The following is a 21,321-nucleotide window of genomic DNA, read 5'->3' as shown; positions in this document are numbered from 1 at the left end:
AATATGCTTCTAAGAATATCCATGTGCAAGTCTTTGTGTAAATATAAGTTTTCATTTCTCTCAAATAAATACCTAATAGTATAATTGTTGCATCATACAGTAAAATTATGTTAAACATTTTAAGAAACTGCCAAATTGTTTACAAAGTGATACATTATTTTATATTCTCGCCACAAACATTACAAATATTCCAATTTCTCCACATCCTTGCCATTATTTATGTTTCATTTTATTTAAAAAAAAAAGCCGGCCGTGCGCAGTGGCTCACGCCTGTAATCCCAGCACTTTGGGAGGCCGAGGCGGGCGGATCACAAGGTCAGGAGATTGAGACCTTGGTGAAACCCCGTCTCTACTAAAAAAACAAAAAATTAGCCAGGCACGGTGGCGGGCACCTGTAGTCCCATCTACTCGGGAGGCTGAGGCAGGAGAATGGCGTGAACCCGGGAGGCGGAGCTTGCAGTGAGCCGAGATCGCGCCACTGCACTCCAGCCTGGGCGACAGAGAGAGACTCCATCTAAAAAAAAAAAAAAAAAAAAAGCCATTCTAGACAGTGTGAAGTAGTATCTCATTGTAGTTTTGATTTCATTAATGGTTAATGATGTCAAATAATTAACTATGCTTATTGGTCATTAAATAAGCTTATAGCTTTTTTGGAGAATATCTATTCAACTTGCCCATTTGCCAATTGAATTGTTTGTTTTTGAGGTGTTAGCACTCATCATAATGTTTTCAATTTGCAGGAAAGCAAAGGTAAGATAAAATAAGGCATTTATAATAGAATATTTTATTAGAACAGAATTTTTTGAAAATTAAAATTAAAAGAGAAGCCACAGTGAAAATAAGGTTTCAAGTGGCTCATTTGTTAGCCATACTATAAAAAGCATTTATTAATAGGAAGTTAATGAACTACTTTACAATTACAGCAGCCTAAGAAATATGTCCAAAGAAAATAAATTTGTGTAAGAATATAAGATTCTTGGTAAAAAATAGTTCTTTAAAGGGTTTATAACATTTGGAGCAATGCCAATAGTCAATCAAAAAACAAAGCAATTGCTTTTCTAGTTGTTTGCATTGAGTTTTAAAGAATAGAAAGTGATACTGCCCATTTTATTCAGAGTCAATAAATGATTAAAGAATGAAGTGACTAAACAATTAGAGAGTCAGCCTCTGTTAATAGTGTATGTGGAACAATTACAGGCCAAAATGTTTTAGAAAAAGTTGAGAAAATACTAATTTAGTATAACCTGAAGAGGAATCTGCTAAGAAGTGTTAAAATTCATGATAGTAAAAATATATGTGGGGCAGAAGAAAGGCTCAATTGGACAAATTTACAAAGATTGTGAAATTTTAATGTGTTTAAAGCCTACGGTGTTCATTGTATTATGTATCAGTAGGTATTTGGAAGAGGAAAATATTTAACATAGCATATGTTGTTAAATTAGTAGTGTCAAGGAACAGTGTCATTAAGAATTGTGAACTCAACCATGATTAATTCTGTAAGTTTTTGCCATAATAGACTTAACGTACTGAATAGCCTTACATCATAGCAGTTTCATGTCTTACCATCTAAATTTTTGTTTTAAGCTTTTGAACTTAAGGCTAAGATTGAAATTCTTCTGACTATGAAGATTCATTCTCAACTACTATTATTGAACACTGAATATTTTGGAAATTAGCTTTGCCACATATTGATAATATTTCTTAGTGAATTTAATCTAAAATCATAAGGTAAAACAGTGTTCATGTGTGAAACTTACACTGTGACAGTGTCATTTTGACAGAGATTACTGCTGTTTGAATTACAAATGATGTCTAAGTCCTTAATACACTTTCCATGCTGTCAAAGTTAAAACAAGATGCAAAATTTCCACTCCCACAATAAATGCAGCAAATATATTTTCAAAGTTTAAATTACATTCCAGCAACATTTTTCAGACATCAATGCAAGTGCAAATACAATTTCCATATTTCTCAATCCACTTAACTGTGTAATTGAGGAGCCTCTACCTAATATTCATTTGGAAGTGATGGATCTGCAATGTGATGGTATGCTAAATGATATACACAACAATAGAAGAGCTTAATATGTCTATAAATGTCCTCTAAATGGTAAATATTCTCAATTAAAACCATATGCCCATAGATTGATAGCAGAATTTATCTATGAGCAAAGACATGTTCAAAGATGACCTATGTTAAATGCGATTACAGATCAGAAGTAACAGATGAAGTTGTTTTGAAATTTATTTAATAGAAATGCTAACTTTGAACCTTAATTGAAAAACATCTGTCCAAACAATACCATTCTTCTACTTAGTAGACATGTATTGCAAACAAATTGTATGCAAGTTTAATATATACAATAAAATTTTATATGTATTTATAATTTTATCAATTACAATTTTTGCATTTCTTTCTCTCTTATTACATCAGCATCTACATATCATTGATTTGCTTCTTAGCCTAATGAGCCTAAACTGCTTCTTATCTGGACCTTTACAGAAAATGTTTGCTTACGCCTAATATATTGCTTCCTACTTTTTGTGTGAGAAAAAAAGGAGAAATAAGAACATGCATATATATCTGCAATTTTGAACCAAAAAAACTCTCAGAATAGGTAACATAGAGATTAATGAAGTTGATTACCTTTAGAGTGCAGGTAGAAATGGGATGGAAAGGATCTGGGGAATCAAAGAAGATAATACTTCTTTGAATATCTCTTTTTACACAGTCCTGCATTTTCAAACCTTTTTAAGTTTTCACATTCTCACAAATAAATGAATACAGAGATATATAGATAAATAAAGAAATACTATCAGCAAGGATGGAATGAAAATCCCCAAAATTTAATATAGACTCAAATGAACAAACCTAGATATCAAATGAGTAACAAAACCACATTTTTGTAGGATTAAAAACAGCATTAACTCAAGTAACTTTTGAATACAGTATTAGAATTACACATCTTTATGAAAAAGGCAACAAAGAACTGAAATAGATAAGAAACTCTAATTAGTACATTTTTCTGAAAACACTTTTTGTACATTCAAAATTTGAGCAAAAAAGTAAATTTTTTTTGGATCATGGTTTCTTACTCTTAGAGTAGGGAAAGGACAAAGGATAGCAACACGTTTGGGGTGCTGCTAGATTGGGATTGAAGTTATCAGTATAACCTGATGATTTGTCTGTGTATTTTTAGATAGTATAATATAGAACTGAATATAGATTTATTTAGGTGAATATATGTTGCAAAGATTACATATATTGGATGGCTGAAACGAATCACCAGGCTCCAGAGAGCATAAATATGCAGGACTTTCACAGAGGTAAAGGCTATGGTTTAGCAAGGAAAGAAAATCAGTCACAGGCAAGATTTGGGGTACATAAAGACTTCCACTCAGAGTTACTGAGCTTTATTAGTTTCATAAAATAAGCTTTATTTCCAGATTATGAACCACCAACTATTGCATAATCTTTACTTCAGTAGAGCTCAGGTAGATAGCTTTAGTATATTTTTTTTAATGCTCCATTTATTATTTAGGCAGAATAGGCTGTCTACAAGTTTGATTAGGTATAAGCTGTCAATTTACAAATCCCTAAACAATGTAAACTTGTTGGCCCTGAGTGTGCCTATATGTCTGTGCATGCACATATTTATGGACACATGAATGTGAGTATACATTTATATTTTACTTCCTAATTCTGTTCATTGAGAGGGTCTGGATGCAATGATACCTTAGTAAGAGTGAACCCAATTAGGACTGACATTTTGCTTATTGAATACTGTTCTCCCCAGAGGAGCCAGAGTTCCTTAGATAAATGGCTTATTGCCCAGCTAAGGCAGAAAAATGCATAAAATTAGTCTGGGGCATTTTCTTTTTCCAAAGAGGTGAACTGCTGAAAGAATGACAACACATATAAAAAAGAAACAAGTTAACCTGAAGATGTCAAGTCTGGGAAATTTTGACCTATTGGACAAATCTGGGAAAATCTGAGCATGAAAAAACATGTAAAACTAAAAAAAAAATAACCAGTTGAATAAAATAAGAATCAATAAATCCATAATAATGCAAAAAAGTAAATGAATGAGTGAAACAAACAAAGGAAGGAGGAGAAAGTGATTTCTTCCAGTACATTGTCAACTAATCAAGGAGAAAAAATGATGGAGAGAGGAAATCATTGGCAACAACAATAATTGATTCAATAAATATTTGCCGAGTAACAAAATACTTACATATGTCTTAAAAGTGTCTGCCCACAAGACATTTGCTATTTACAAAGTGTGAAATAGTGATGTAACCACAGTGAGGAAACCTGGCCCTCATTACCTAGACCAAATCATTAAGGTTAAACATTGTCAATAATGGGAATAATCAACAGAGTGTAGCTCCTGATATGATGCACTGAGGCAAGCCCAGCATCCCTTCTTTGGTATTCCTGCCAAAAAATGTACAACTGGTATTTACACATGAGGAAATATTAGACAAACCAAATTGAAGGAACTCTTATAAAATGTATAGTTTGTCCTGTTCAGAAATGGCAAATTCATGAAATTTATAGGAAAAATTTAGGAACATTTCTGTACTAAATGTGTCTAAAGAAACATGTCAAAAAACTGAATGCAATTCATGATCACAGATTTTCTATTACTCTAAAAGAAATTATTTGAACAACTGGCAAAACGTAAGTACAGTTTACAAATTAGATAATAGTTTTGTTCAATGCTAATTTTGTAGTTTTGATAGATACCTTGTAAGGGAATCTCTTCAAGTGATTCTCAGAAGAAAATTATGAATTTTGATGGTTATAAGATGAAAACACAAAACTTAACACTTGTACTTGACTGTAAAAAATGAAAAATTAAAAAGATAAACGTATTAACAAATTATATGTATGCATATATTTTTTAAGACAGGGTCTTGCTCTGTTGCCTGGGTTGGAGTGTAGTGGTGCAATCACAGCTCACTGCAGCCTCAACTTCCCAGGTTCAAGTGATCCTCCCACCTCAGCCTCCTGAGCAGTTGGAACCACAGTCTTGGGCCACCATGCCCAGCTAATTGTTTTATTGTTGTAGAGATGGGGGTCTCACTATGTTGTCTGGGTTGGTCTCAAACTCCCGGGCTCAAGCAATCCTCCCATCTTGGCCTGTCAGTGCACAGTGCTGAGATTACAGGTATGAGACACTGTGCTTGGCCAACAAATTATATTTTTAATAATTTAACAGATGATGTACAAGATTTTTATTGAAAAACAATATAAAAATTTGGGCAATGCTTAATAATACATAAAATAATTACATATATGTTACATTTATGGATGCAAAATGTAATTTATTATTGCTGGGAGTTTTTCCTAAATTACATAAATGTAATACAATTTCACTCAAAATCCCAGTAGAATGTTTTATAGACACAAAGAAGCCACACCACAAAAATAGCCTCATCCCCTAGATGCTCTCACGAGTCTGAGTTATTTTTTGAAAGGTCAATCTCACAAATTGATGGATCTAATTGATCAGGTCTGAATTGTGATATCTTCTACATTTCAGCTATGGTACTAAGGACATGTATCTTCCCCTCAAAAATATCCATACATACAAATGAGGATTCCTTCAAAGGTCAGAGAATGCCTAAGCCACACTTGTTTTTTAAACTACATCTAACATTGTAGGCTAATTTTATAATCAAAAAAGTATTTGAGTAGTTAGCCAATTATTCACAAAATATAAATTATGCATATATTACTTAGTTTTGGGTATGTATGGAAACAAATAAAACTGCACTTTCCTGTTCTTGAGATGTTTGCAAAAAATGAGGCAATTAAAATATATTAAAAATTTTTGATTCTGGAAGTTAAGGACTTCAATTTAAACATTTATACAGAGCAATAGAACCAAGGAGAAGTATTAGATCTGTTGGGAACCATTGGATTAGTTGCTTTTTATAAGGTAGCACCAAAGGTAATCGTTGATGGAAAAATGAAAATTTCCCAGGCAGAAAACAAATGTGAGAAATGAAAGCTGATGTAATATATCCCAGTACTTCAAGTCACAAGCTTTTTTTTTTTTTTTAATTGAATTTTTCCTATTAGCTTCTCAACTAGAAATATTGCTGCAAAGTATTCAGCCCCAAAACATTTGGAGATCAGCTTTACAATTCATTATGTGAGTGCTATTAACAATGTAGGCCATCCTGCAGCTTTCAGTTTTAGTATATGCCTTTGCAACCTAAGTTCTAAACTCATTGCTTCTCTATAGTTACAAGAGGGCATATGCTGTAAACATGTGAGTTAACACTACATGATGTGAGTTTAAATTGCATGATTTAAAAAAATTAACCTTATTAAGTTTAGATGTCTCCAGATTTTCCTGTTGTTAGGCAAAATCTAGCCTTCTGTATCTAATTAATCTCACATTCAGGTTTTCTCTCATTTTTATTGGCCTTAAATATTTTTGCAGATATGTAAATATATTTAAGGGATTATATATATTGTAATAAGGACCCTTTATAGGTCCAAAAACCTAGTTTAAAGTACACTACTATTTATAACTATTGATTATTTGGTTTTAGGTAAATCTTTTAAGTAAGGATATCAGGATCTCCCTAGAGTTACACTGATTATAGTCCTCTTAATTTAGTAGGTACAGTGGTTTTGCTTTTCACGGTTTCAGTTCCTGTGGTTAACCACAATCTGAAAATATGCGAGTATGGTATAAGGTATTTTAACAGAGAGAGAGAAAAAAAGACCACATTTACATAACCTTTATTATGGTACAATTATTATATTATTAGTTATTGTTAATATCTTACTGTGACTCATTTATACATTAAACTTTATCATAGGTAGGTATATATAGAAAAAAACATAGTGTGTATAGTGTTCCACACACTACCCTCAATCTCAGGCATCCACTGGGTGTCTTGGAAAATATCTCCTGCCAGTTTGAGGGGATTACTGTATAGTGGTTTTAATATTAATAATGAACATTTAAAATCAGAAATTAAATATACACCGATCTCTCTGTCTTAAATATTTTCTCTCTTTTTCTATCTCACCCATCTGGTTAATGACTCTATCTTTTAAGGTTTCAGTTTAAACATCATTATCCTAAGGGATACTTCACTCACCATCACCACTAATTTCTGTCCCACCTCCAGGACTGGCAGATCCTCCTCTTACATGCCTGCTTGTTTACTTTGTATTATTTATTAGCACTTATCATGGTTGACAGGTAAAACTGACTCAAGCAAATACTTGCTTACCGTGTATCTCCAATATGGACTGTAAGCCTCATGAGAGAAGAAGCCAATTCTCTTTTTTATCTTATTCAGTACCTCACATAGTATTTGATTCTCAGTAAATGTTTTTTGAATAAAAAATGAATAAACTGAACAAAATTCTTTTGGAAGACCTAGCAAGACCATTTGTGAACTACTTGAGGAATTGTCAGGCAAATAACAGGTGTAGATATAACTAATTCATTTCATGTATAACTAATTACTGTGAAGATAATGCACATCTTTCTTTGATCATTAATCCATCGTCATAATGTGGCCAACACAATTTCCAGCCACTAGCAGGTGAATGAAGGTCTGAGTCCTGTTTCTCCTGTCTCTTCCTTTTTTTTTTTTATCCTGCATTACATATTTTATTGTCTCACAACTGTTTTGTTCTATTTGACTCAAGGGATTCTCTGAGTCACTTTACATTTACACAGTTTAAAAAATTTTTTATTAAGATTGCATATTAGGGCCCAGGTATGGTGACTCATGCCTACAATCCCAGCACTTTGAGAGGCGGAGGCAGGGGCATTGCTTGATCCCAGGAGTTTGAGACCAGCCTGGGCAACATGACAAAACCCTATCTCTACAAAAAATATGAAAAAAATAAGAAAATAAAAGATTAGCTGAGCATGGAGATGTGTACCTGTAATTCCAGATACTAGGAGGCTGAGGCAGGAGAATCAAGTGAACCTGGGAGCCAGAGATTACAGTGAGCTGAGATAGTGGCACTACACCGCAGCCTGGGCAAAAGAGTGAGACTCTGTCTCAAAAAAATGTGTATTAGGGATGCAGAAAATACAATATTTTTAAAAATTTAATGTTTTATATAATTTACCTACAGTTATGTTTTGAACCCTATTATTTTAGGTGGCAGAAACATTGACTTAGCCAACATGGCAGTTCAGCACATCTCTGTTGCTCCGAACTGGATGCAAGTTGTTGGTGTGTGGAGTCAGGGCAAGGGGAGAGGTTCTTATAAATGCATGTGTAAATACACTTACATGTGATCATCAGTCCATGTTGGCTTCCACTGGTCACCTCTGACATTCTAGTTTTGGTCCCTATGGACATTATTGTAGCATCTCTTTCCTTCCTCAAAGGCTGCTTTTAATCTCATTTCACACTACAACTTCTAGAGCAATCTACATAGCACAAGCAATACTCAACTGCTTCTTTGCTATGCTACCTTTAGAGGAGTTCAGTAAAGCCAGGTATAATCTAATTTCTCTCAGAGCCAATACCTAATAATGCCTTGCATCCTTCTTGTCTAATTATCCCACGGTGATTCTATCTTGTTGTAAGAGTGGTTGGTCTGTTTTAGAGGTTTCAGGTATTTTTTTCTTTTGTACTTAGTATTACTGTGAACTAAACCTTGGAAATTCGAGGGTATTTTTTTGCTGTTGTTATTATTGTTTTAACTGCTCGCTTACCATGATACCTCTTTCTAGTGGCAATGAATATCTTGGAGAATAACTGATGTATTTGGGAGAAAAGTCAACAGGTAAATAAGAAATCAGGGGATAATTGCTTAACATTTCCAAATATTAAGCTATTATTGATAATTGTAATGTAACTGTCTAGTAACCTTAGAACATTTTTATGCCTCATACTGAGGCTGGTATTACTATTGTACACTTTGCTTCATCCTGGCAATTATAGCATGTTATTTTATGCTGAGTTTAGTTTCCTATATGTGACATTCTTGCCAATTTACCCTGCATCTGCTTTGTATAATATTGACTGACTTTGGCCACTTTTTCTAAAAACAGCTTAGACTTCCAGTCAGGCTGTAGTTAGATAGGCTACTATTATCTTTCTGATCTCACAAACACCACTAGAATTACTCGTTTTATCCTTGAATCCCTTTTACACAGGCCAGGATAGCTCAGGACAAGTACTGACCTCATACTCCTCAAGATTTCTAGTTTCAATAACTCCCATTAGTCCTGAAACATTGGTGACTTTGAGAGCTCTGATTTCATCATCCAGTAGCACAGAAGGACCTATTTGTGCTGCTCCTAGATTTAGTAAAGAAAGAAAACCTTGGGAACAGATTGCTTTCAGGAAAATCATACTCTATATGAAAAAAAAAAATCCTTTATTGAAAGGATTTTGGTGTTTCCCCTTTTAAAAACTCCCCTCATTTTTCTCTTTAGCTTTACTCGCAAATATATCATATATTCTTCAAGATATTCATTTCCACTAGAAATAAGTATTATGGTTAGTGAGCAGTTAAAAAACAAAACAGAAACAAAAACTCCCATTTATTAGAGCTCACTAGTAATAAATCCCCATCTTAAACATATCAAACGCTATCTGTAGTTAGAAATAAAAGAGAAAACAATGGAGTTTCACAATACTTTCAATCCCTAAATTTCTCCAAGCAAACTACCAAGGTTATCCTGGAAAATGGAAACTGTAACACCTGTGACCCTCCCCTCCTCCTCTTCCTTGTGTACTCATTCTTTATACTTTGGCTAAAACATACCTGCCTTCTTGCACTCCCTCAGTGACATACATATAGCAGGATTGAGTTACTAGTATTTCCTTCACCTTATCATTTCAATGGTAGACAGATGACTGAGTTTTTCACAATTTGTATTGATACAGTACAGATTGCTGATTATTGAATATTACAACTACTTTTCCTGTGTACAAAGTGATCATTCATGGAATCACTACTAGTTATAATTGAAATTAAAATTTGTTTCTGAAAAACTAAAATTTAAAAACTAAGACATAAAAAATATGGTCAAGAAAATTTGGAGATGTATTTTGCATTTGATAATTGCCTCAAGGTTTTCCAGATTTTATGTATATTCAACATTAATATAGCTCTGGGTAGTGATTTTCCAATACATAGGGAGTTTCTCTGTCCATCCTCAGCAGTTTTCATGTTCAATTTGAATCCTTGAGTTAAGAAAAAACTCAGGAGTGTATAAAATACAAAACTAAAGCCTTTGTTAAAAAGGGCAAATGTATTTACACAAAATTTGAAAATATATATATAGCAAACATTCAACAAAGTTAAGAAATATAAACAACATATAAGTAGGCAAAGAATTTCTTTGACTTTCCACGTGTTTTTAAAAATCATTTTTAAAGAGACAAGAGAAAATGGAAACTGTAAAGGAAAATCAACATGAAATATTCAATCTCACCGTGAAGTAATAAATAATGACAGGATCAGAAACCATTTTTATATACCTGGCAATTATTTTGGAGTGTAATTTGGCAAGATCCATCAAAATTAAAATGCATGAACACTGGGGCTCTATAATTCTAGGGGTGGGCAATTGCAACAGGTGTATTTGTACGGTGTGGAAGGATCAATCTTGTACTTTCTGAAAGTATAAAGATTAGAAACATCCTATAGGTTCATCTGTGAAGATCTACTTAGTAAATAATGAATCGCATTTTGGGGTTGTAGGTTACTTGAGGATAATATCAGATTCTTATGCATTGTTGACTTCCTGTAGGAATTTGATGTGGGCACTTGAGAAACTTTCTTGTGGTATTAAATGATTAGATTATAAAAATTGATTTAAAGTACTTGTGTAAGTTTATCCAATTATTGAGCAATTAGGAGATATATCAGGATATACATCAGGCATATGAGAAGTAATAATGGTAGATGCAGTATGTGCTCTTACTGACCTTAAAAAGCAAGATCGAGAGATTACAATGTTAATTTACATAATAATTTTCAAAGTCATTAGTACTTTATCCTTAATAGGATTAATTAGGACAAAAGGTAGAAAGCAGGTATTACTTTGTAAATATATTTTTGATAAACATCTATCTATTACTGAGTAACAAATTAACACAAGCTTAGCTACATAACGACACAAATTTACAGTCTGTTCTATGCTTAGGTTCTCACAACACCATAGTCAGCATCATCTGCTGGGCTTTTTTATAGAGGCTCAGAAAACAAATCTGTTTCCAATTTCACTGGGTTTTTGTAGAGTTTGTTTGTTGGCATTTGGAGGACTAAAACCCCATTTCCTTGCTGGAGGTCGGTCAGGAGCTCTCTCTGCCTCTACAGGCCACTGACCTCCATATTCAAACTAAGGAGGACAGGTTGAGTTTTTCCTTTGTTTCTAATCTCTTTGACCTCCACTGCAGCAGTATCACTGCTGTTAAAAGGTTTATGTGAATAGATTAGGTTTATCCAAATAATCTTTCTTTTGATTGAATCAAAGTTAACTGATTAGTGACTTTCAAATCATCTGCAGAAAGTTCATTTTGCCATGTCACCTGGCATAATCAGAGGATGATCTCTCATCATACTCCCAGTTCTCTGGATTCTAGTGAGAAATCTAGAGGAGACATTTTAGGATTTTACCACAGTCATATACAGTAGTCTCTCCTTATCTAAGAGGGATTTGTCCCAAGAACCCCAGTGGATGCCAAACTGTGGATAGTACCAAAGCCTAAATATATTATTTTTTAAATACATACATACCTATGTTAAAATTTAGTTTTAAATTAAACACAGTAAGAGATTAACAAAGTAACAATAAAACAGAACAATTATAATAATATGCTATAATAAAAGTTATGTAAATGTGGTTTCTTTCTCTCAGAATATCTTATTGTACTGTACTTACCTATTTTCAGACCACAGTTGACCATGGGTAACTGAAACCATGGAAAGAGGAACTGTGGATAAAGTGGATAGACTGTATTTGAATTAGGTGATTATGATTGACCACCTAGCTAGATCTTGGTGTTGCTATTGGTTAAAAAAAAGAAAAGAAAAGAAAAAGTCTACAAGATTTTATTTGCATAGATATTCATCTGTATCTTTTAATGGGCACCATAAGGTAAATATAGGTAGATAGATCTAATTATCTATCTATAGATAGATATATCTTTATTTATCTATAGATATATATATGGATAGATATATCTATTTATATAGAAAGATAAATATATCTATTTATCTATCTATCTGTCTATATAAAATATAATTTCAAGAAAATATATTTTAAAGACAACATTAAGCATTACACCCTACAGGTCTACACTAATGTTGGCTTACCTTGAAACTTTGTACTAGGAATAGAGAATTGTAGATCAGTAGCAAAAAATGAAATGTTCTTTCAAATTAAGAATGATTATGGGAAATAATCAAATCATTCATTTTGGACATCCTTACATATTCATTTAAAAGAAAACCCAGGAGTAAAAAATAAATTATTTATCTTTTAATTTATCATAATGTAATTAATCTTTTCAAATGATATTAAAAGCACATTGGTCATATCATATATAGTTTCATCTTTTATGTTTTTAGTTAATAATATATTGCTTGTAAAGAATGAAACAAATACTATAAAATTCCAATGTACTATGAATATTCATTATTCTTTTCTTTAAATCAACATTAATTATAAAGTATCTTAAAAATTTTACAGATTTCTCAATAATTATAATTTCCATAATATGAGAAATATTTTCTCATTGTTACTGTAAACTAAATGTAACTAATAGCATTTTCTAAGTGCTTGGTCAGTACTTTCATCATTCTTTTTGGAGGTGGGAGAAGGAGTTCACACAGGATAATAATCCTATTTTACAAAAGGTAAAGTAGAAAAAGCGAAATGTAAATTTTCACTAGAGCTATTACTGTAAAGATGGAAATCAAACCCAGACTGGATGAACAATTTCCTAATAATCTCAACTTTATTTTATTGTTGAATCTATACATAGTGGTAAAAATTTTTTGACTCAACAACATTTGTTATACATTTGTAGTATGTCTTAATTGAGACCAGGTTCTATAAAAGTCTGGGGAAAAGTTCCTTGAGGGTTTTACTTTTTATTTACTCATACATTTAATAATTTATTGAACATCTACTACCTACCATGATTTATGTTAATAAAATGGGTCAAATAATTGGGAGAATCATTTCCAACTCTCCCTGTCTTTTATTTGGGATTTTTGTCTGTAAAGTACTGCTTCTTTGAACTTGGGAGTACATAAAGACTTGTAAGTAAAAGAAAACTTCTAAGCTCTACTTTTTTTTTTCTTACTTTACCAATATTATTTACCAGTCACTGTTAGAATTTGAATATCAGTTGTTTGAAAATGGCAGTTGGAGGGTCAGTGTACATGGTTTAAGATTCAGAGTCATACAACTTAGATTTGCTTTTGACATTATCACTATATGACTTTGGCAAAGTAATTTGTCTTTCTATGTTTCAGCTGGGGCTAATGGATGTCATCTCATAGGATAGTTAAGAGATTTAAAATGTCCTAAGCACACAGAAAGTGGTCACTAAATGCTAGCTTTATTATTATTTTATGTACTTTTTTTTAGTCTAATAAGGGGTGAGAATCAAAAAGAATATTGTAAATTATAGTAGTTTCTGACATGATAATAATATTTTTTGGAAATCATAAAAATGACTGCAATATCTTTGAACAACTCTTGCTTTTTACCAAAAGTACAGTAAATGGTGGAGTTCAAAATTATTGTTATCACATTTACTAGACACATTTATTGGCTTCTGTGAAACACTGTTTTAAGCACTTTAAAATTTTATTTATTTATTTATTTATTTTTGAGATGGAGTCTCGCTGTGTCATCCAGGCTGGAGTGCAATGGCACAATCTTGTCTCACTGCAACCTCCTGCCTCCCAGGTACAAGCGATTCTCCTGCCTCAGCCTCCAGAGTAACTGGGATTACAGGCATGCACCACAATACCCTGCTAATTTTTGTATTTTTAGTAGAGACGGGGTTTCACCATGTTGGCCAGGCTCAAACTCCTGACCTCCTGAGGTCTCGAACTCCTGACCTCAGCTGATCCACCTGCCTTGGCCTCTCAAAGTGCTGGAATTACAGGTGTTAGCAATGGCGCCTGGCCGCACGTTAAAATTATTAACTCATTTAGTTGTCATAGCAATTCTTTGAAGCAGGGAAATAGAGAAACATTATATAATAATATTATCTATGTTTACATTCCTAGCGAAAAAGACAAGATTTAATTCCAGGCTTTCTCTCTCAGGAATCCAAAATTCTGAATTAAAAGCTATCTACTTCTTAATTTTGAGTATTATAAATGATCGAAATCCTAAAGGCATTAGGTGTACCTTAATAATTAGAAGTCATAGGTGGAGTTCAGAAATTCTGCATTAACTTAGGCATTTGCTATTTCAAATAATATGGTATTTTCAATAAATAGCAAGTATGAAGGGAAAAATCCCAAATATTGTTGTGAAATTTTCTAACTTCAACATCATTAACATATTATTTTCTTACAAAAGTATATATTTTCAAAGTAATAGATAAATATTCTCAACCTAATTCTATAATATATAGTATGAAATATCATTTTATATAATTGATGCCAACTACTTAAGAACATAAACAAGGGGAATTACAAACTTATTTATATAATCGCCACACTCATATTGGCAATTTTCTACTTTATATATTCCTAAGTTTTCCCAAATGTTCTTAAAAACAATCATGTTACAAATTGGATTTGTGATCTTTACCTTTCCAGATCTTACCCTTGCAGTGTTTTTTTTTTTTTTTTTTTTTTTTTTTTTTGCCTGTCACCTTCCATTCTAATCACCCCTCATCAATTTTTAAAAATTTTTAAATGTTTAGCTTCTATGTACCAGTAACAAGAATGTGCCTAATATGTTTGTAACTTCTAAAATCATTAATAATTCAAAACTGAATCACTTATGACATTGCATGAACACTAAGTGTTCATAAGAGTACAAACCAAGACTTATGCTACACATTGAAAAAAAGTAATTATTTCAAACAAATGTAGTTCCAGTGGGAGGCAATCGTACCCAATGGAGTGCTAAATTTAAGAAGACTGATAATGTCAATTGTCAGTGGGAATCTGGGACAACTGAAACTCTCATACTTTGCTAGTGAATGTGTAAAATAACATAAACACTTTGGAAACCAGTACACATTTTGTTTTCATAAAATCAAATAAATTCTTCCACTGTGACTCAGAAATTCTACACTTTTTGTATTTATAGCCAAAAGAAATGACAAAAAATGTCCGAGAAAACAACTTGCATGTAAATGTTCTCAAAAGTTTTATTGATAATAGAATAAAACTGAAAATAACCCAAATGCCCGTGAAAAAGATAACAGATAAACAAATTGTGGTTTATCCATAGAATAGAATACTGCTCGGCAGCTGAAAACAAAAACAACCAACCAATCAACCAACGAAACAAACAAAAAAACCATTGCTGATAGAACAAAGCTATGAAATTCTAACGATTTTTTAACTCTCCTGAGAGAAAGAAGTCAGGCACAAATGTATATAGACAGTATAATTCTATTTATATAAATTTGTGAAACCAGCAAAACCAACAGATGTTGAAGAAAATGAGAACAGTTGTTACTGGAAAGGAGTCCTGATCCAGACCCCATGACAGAGCTCTCAGATCTGATGCAAGAAAGAATTTGAGGTGGATCCACAGTGTAAAGTGAAAGCAAGTTTATTCGAGAATTTAAAACAAAAAAATATGGCTACTCCTTAGACAGAGCAGCAGCATGGAATGCTCAGTTGCTTAAATTTATTACTTGTTGATTATATGGGAAACAATGTATGAATTATTCATGAGTTTTCTGGGAAAGGGGTGGGTAATTCCTGGAACTGAGGGTTGCTCCCCTTTTTAGACCATATATGGTAACTTCCTGACATTGCCATGGCATTTGTAAGCTGTCATGGTGCTGGTGGGAGTGTCTCTTAGCATGCTAATGCATTAGTGTAAAATGAGCAGTGAGGGTGACCAGAGGTCACTTTCATCACCATCTTGGCTTGGGTGGGATCTGGCCAGCTTCTTTACCACATGCTGTTTTATTAGCAAGGTCTTTGTGACCTGAATCTTGTGCTTACCCCCTATATCATCCTGTGACTCAGGATGCCTTAACCTCCTGGGAATGCAGCCTAGCAGGTCTCAGCCTTATTTTACCCAGCTCTTAATCAAGATGGAGTCACCCTGGTTCAAACACCTCTGACACAGTGATTGCTTCTTGGGATTAAATGAGAAGAATGATTACAGAATGTTCTGGAGGTGAGTTTCATGAATGCATATATTTCTCAAAACCCAGATCTACATATTTAACTTTAACTAAATTATACCTTAATATAAAGATGATGCCAAAAATAAATATGACAAACTAAAATAAGTCAGATGAAAGCTTGTATATACGACACTACAGTTATACCCCACAGCCACAGCATCTGCATAATGGGATTGAGAGAAAAAACTTTTATGTGAGGAAAGTCAGCACCCTTTAGTTGTCAGGCTCAGAGAGACATTGAAATGCAGAAGCAGTCCACATCACACTTCCCTCTTGAGCTAAATAGTTACCTCTTGAAGCCACTTGCTTCTTGGGTTCTAGACTGACACTAAGTAGCCATAAAATGCCATATACTGGACACCATAAGCTTGTACTCCATGGTTCAACAATGTGTATCCAATCACACCATTGTTATTTCTGTGCCCAGTTAGAATTCCTGTCAAACAACTTTGCATCAGCCCACTCATTGTCCCCTTTTTTCCTTTAAAAACATGCTTGTAAGGAAGGCCTGATGGAGCACTCCCAAGGCAACATGGAAACATTTCACAGGCTGCAGCTGCCAACCTTGGACCAAATAAATGCTCTATAACAGTGTTGCCATGCTTTCTTCCTTCAGGTTGACAGGTCACATATTTTTTACCAAAAATAGTTACTTTACTTTTAGACAGGTACAAAGGCAGTTTTGGGAAGACAGAAGTAGGTATATTTGAAAAATTTCCCCACATTAAATCCACGTGTAGCTCCATTGGGATGAATATCAGACAGTCTCTTCTTCCTCATCTTGCTCCTTTTGGTTCTATTGTCATTTAAATAGAAATCTCTTTTGTCCTGTGTTCTGACTTCCTCTCCTACCAGTTCTTACTGTATTCTGGTAGTTGGCTATAATGTTTTTACATTCGTGGTGGTGTTTTTTGAGCCTGAAGAGTATTCAGAGATTTCTTTATGGTAAAACAAATGATGCAGGATTTTTCCCAGCCCCTTTGCCAAGCTCGCAGCAGGAGGTGCCCTGTCTACCCCACCCACCGGGCCGCGTCCAGCTTGTGCTCCAGCCCATGGCTCTTACAGCTACTGCAACTGTGTGCTCAGCCCCTGGCAGGTGGTGGTGTGTGAAAGAGCAAGTGCAGGGTCCAGTCAGCTGTTCGAAATGCCAGCACAGTGATGAACTCCATGCAGGACTTGCTGCTGGACCAGGCATGTTTCCCCAAAAGGAATGTGATGGCACCCAGGCAGGGGTGCACATGACCCCAAAGAGACTGGAGGGGTGTTACAACATGCTAATTAACTCTTTTAGTTTTACCATCCACAGCCTGATAGACAGTGGCATGTTAGCACAGTCAGCCTCTTGCCCTGCTCTGGCCCACAGCTCCAAGGCTGGCTCAGCCCTGCCATTGCTTCCCATGGTGTAGAGTGGCTGCCCTCCTCTGGAGGAGAATAGATGACCACAATGTTATAGCTGTCTGAGTACCCACATTTGTTGGGTCCTGAATTCTTGTCCCCCATCCAAGAAGAATGAGGATATGCTGACAACCAAAGAGTGAGGGAGGTGGAGAAGAATTTTACTGAGTAATGGAACAGCTCTTCGTGGAGAAGGGATCCAAAGTCAGGTGGTTTCTCTTCCAGTGTGGCTGGGTCTGGGGCTTTTATGGGCTCAGAATAGGGGAGTGCATGATGATTTGCTTGTGACTATGCAAAAAATAGTTAAAACAAAGGCACCACTCAAAAGTGGGCACAACATTGTAAAAAATCAATTAGAGAAGGGTAGGTATATATAAAATAGGTGAAGGGTGGGAATCAATCAGAGGAAAGTGCACCAAATGGGAAGAGAGGTTCTCAATCCAGTCCTTGGATTTACCTGGGACTTGCAGCTAGGCTTTAAACTCTCTTTGGCTTGAAAGTGTTGTTTCAATGGTCACTCACCCCTGTCTGCCTAGGATTTGTCTATGTCCTGCCACTATCATAAACACCATTGCAAAGTATTTAAAAGTCTTTACAATGGAGCATCAACCAGGCTTTTCTCCTAATAGGGCCCTTCCCTCACAGCAAACTATGAATAATTATCTGTCACTGTCTTACCAAAGACCACTTCCCTCTACAGATGAACAGAAGTAAAGAAAGTGACAAAAGTAGGTTGGGGTGACAAAACAAAATGCTTTCCTGCTGTACTTACTTCTGATATCTGAGGAATAATTCTTAAGAGAGCAATGTATTACAGATCTCAAGCTGGCTCCAAGAAAATGGTGCAGTAGGTTTCTCAGTCTTTGGCATGTCTCCAGACTCAGCCTTGTTTGTCTCTCCTAACATCTCACCTTTTCTTTCCTGGGCTCCCAAGGGCAGGCTGCACATGTCTACCAGTCCCTGTGAAAGTGTTAGCTGATAATTAAGATGATAGCTGAAGCCTAAGGTGTTAGCTGACACAGTTTAAGATTTAAGCCTCCTGGTGAATTTACACTTTAATCAGGGACTTTGAAAGGTGAAATACTAATTTTGTTCTTTCCATTTTCAATGCTCCATCTTTAATATTATTTATTATGAATATTCATGAAGAATATTCAACTCATGTAATTAGGGTGAAATAAACATATTTATAACTAGATCTATCAGTTCCCATAATCGGATCCTCTTTCCACCTGCACTATTTATGAACAACATTCAAAACAAAACAGTGGCCAAAAAATAGATATATGGACCACATCATGCAGAGCTACTTATAATTGCCTTTATTTCCTTCAGTCAATTCTTTCAAAAGTCAAAATGACTATCAGTAACCTTAATTGATATTTAAAATTGAAGCATGGCCAGCATAGGATTCTTAGCTCCTACTAATATGAATAAAATTGGTGTGATTTCTTATCCAAAGAAAAATGGCACAAACTTGCCAGACAAGTATTTTACTGACCTTGTTCATATTTATTCTAATTGATTACTTTCAGGGAAGAAAATATCATAACTTTGGAGGGTGACAATATCTTTGATCATTTTAAAAGTTTTACTTCATTTCACAAACTATTCTTCTGTAATTTTTATGGTTTTCTCAGTGTTACATCTGGATAGTACACTTTCACTAACTGTATGCTTTCTTATATTCTGTATTTTATACAGTTGTTGGTATACCACTTATGACCTTTCCTATCTAGGTAAAGCATTGCCAAGATCTTCATATAAGATAATTTCTAATCAAGTCATCCTTCTCCTTTTCATCTGAAATGATTTTATGTTTTTTCATTTAACCTATTTCCAGTTATCAATACACACATTTTTTGAGATGAGGTTTAGCTTTATTGCATAAGCTAGAGTGCAGTGGCACAACCATAGCTTACTGCAGTTTCAAACTCCTGGGCTCAAGCAATCCTCCCACCTCAGCCTCCTGAGTAGCTGGCACTATGGGTGCATTTCACGAGGCCCAGCTAATTTTATTTGTTTATTTATTTATGTCTTTTGTAGGAATGGAGTCTTGCCATGGTGCCCCAGCTGGCTTTGAACTTCTGGGCTCAAACAATCCTCCTGCCTCAGCCTCCCAGAATTATCAATATTGAAAGCCAGTTACTGATGATAACATAGGTAAGACTGAACTCTGGCTGAACTTATACATTAATTAATGAGTGGGAAAATTAATGAGTGGGAAACCCCTGAATCTTTGTGCTTCGAGTTGAGAGGTTTCATCTGGCATCGATGCAAAAAGATGTATAAGAGGCTGAAAGTTATTAAGGGCCTCAGTGTTAGCAAGGCAGAGTGGAAACAGAAGGATATACATGGGGTTGGACTAAATGAGATATTCATGCCATTAGGCATATGATTACCTGTGGAAGAACTGTGTAACAGATCCAAAAGTTTGAATGACTGTGAGTATAAAAGAAACACTGAAATCTAAGGATAGTTAGAAGAGGTTTAGAAAACAATGAATTCAAATGGAATATACTGAGGTTGAGTTATCAGAAATATATTTAGAAATATCTTGAAGATAATGTGACATTTTAGAGGTGACATTAAGAGAATACATATGTCTAGAGAATTATATTTCAGGATTTAAATTAGTAGAATTGAGAAGTAAGTTTTTGTTCCCAAAAAGAGGATAAGATGAACCAGGAGTGCCAGTGAACAAAAAAAAAAAAAAAAAAAAAAAAAAAAAAAAAAAAAAAAAGAGAAATATGCAAACATAAGAAATGGGAGAAAGGAATGATGACCAAAGAGATTAAAAAGGAGTAATCTGGGAGGTGGAGTGAGAACTAGTGTCACATATTTCACAGAAAATGAGAGTTCAGAAATATTAAAAAGAGATGTCATGTCTAGTATTAACAGCTGTCATTAATATGCACTAGACCCTTTACTAAGTAAGTACCTTATCTCATTTAAAGTTCAGAACATCTCTTTAAAATAGAAGCATTAGTTGCACAAAGTAGTAAGTCTCAGAGTTTCCTAAGGGCAACTATTCAGAAATTAACAAAGTTGGAGTTTGAATCTTAGGCTGTATGAATGCGATGTAACCACTTACCTACATTATCTCAAAAATTGACTTTATGCTAAGATTGAGAATGAAAAAGGGTCAAAGTGTTTGTTAACTAAACAGTGATCTTTGAAAGAGTAGTTTGGGGATATCTATCAGGATAGAAGCTTAGTGACAAATAATTGAGATGTGAATGCACAGTAGACATTGTAGAGAGTGACAAGAAATTTGGCCCTGAAATAGACAGTTTGATGGGTTAGCCGAGTAGAACGAAGGAAATATATTAAATGCTCTTTCTCTCTCTTTTTAATGATTAAGGAAACTAGAAAATCACTGTGTGTTAACAGAATCATTTTACATTTGTAATATGGTAGTTCTGTGGGTCATCGACTCAGAGATGAAAGCTGACACAATTGAATAGCAATTTATGCTCACTGATGCATCACTGGGAAATGACCTAAATTAGATAGCCCTTGTTAAAAGTAATTACATACATGACATTAAAGAAAGTGAAATGCT

General features: G+C 34.2%; 1 long non-coding RNA gene across 3 annotated transcripts in view; it reads left to right on the top strand.

Annotated features, from left to right (window-relative positions):
• Positions 1-21,321, top strand: part of LOC102123312 (uncharacterized) — a 59,587-nt gene that overhangs the window by 21,142 nt on the left and 17,124 nt on the right. For all 3 annotated transcript variants that reach the window (XR_012423978.1, XR_284734.5, XR_284735.4), the window contains one exon: positions 19,803-19,919. This is a non-coding gene — a long non-coding RNA (uncharacterized lncRNA). The remainder of the gene's footprint in view (positions 1-19,802; positions 19,920-21,321) is intronic.

The sequence above is a fragment of the Macaca fascicularis genome, chromosome 15 (genome assembly GCF_037993035.2).
Source record: "Macaca fascicularis isolate 582-1 chromosome 15, T2T-MFA8v1.1".
NCBI lineage: Eukaryota > Metazoa > Chordata > Mammalia > Primates > Cercopithecidae > Macaca > Macaca fascicularis.
Note: the sequence above shows the minus strand (reverse complement) of the source record. Positions and strands in the feature narration are given on the sequence as shown.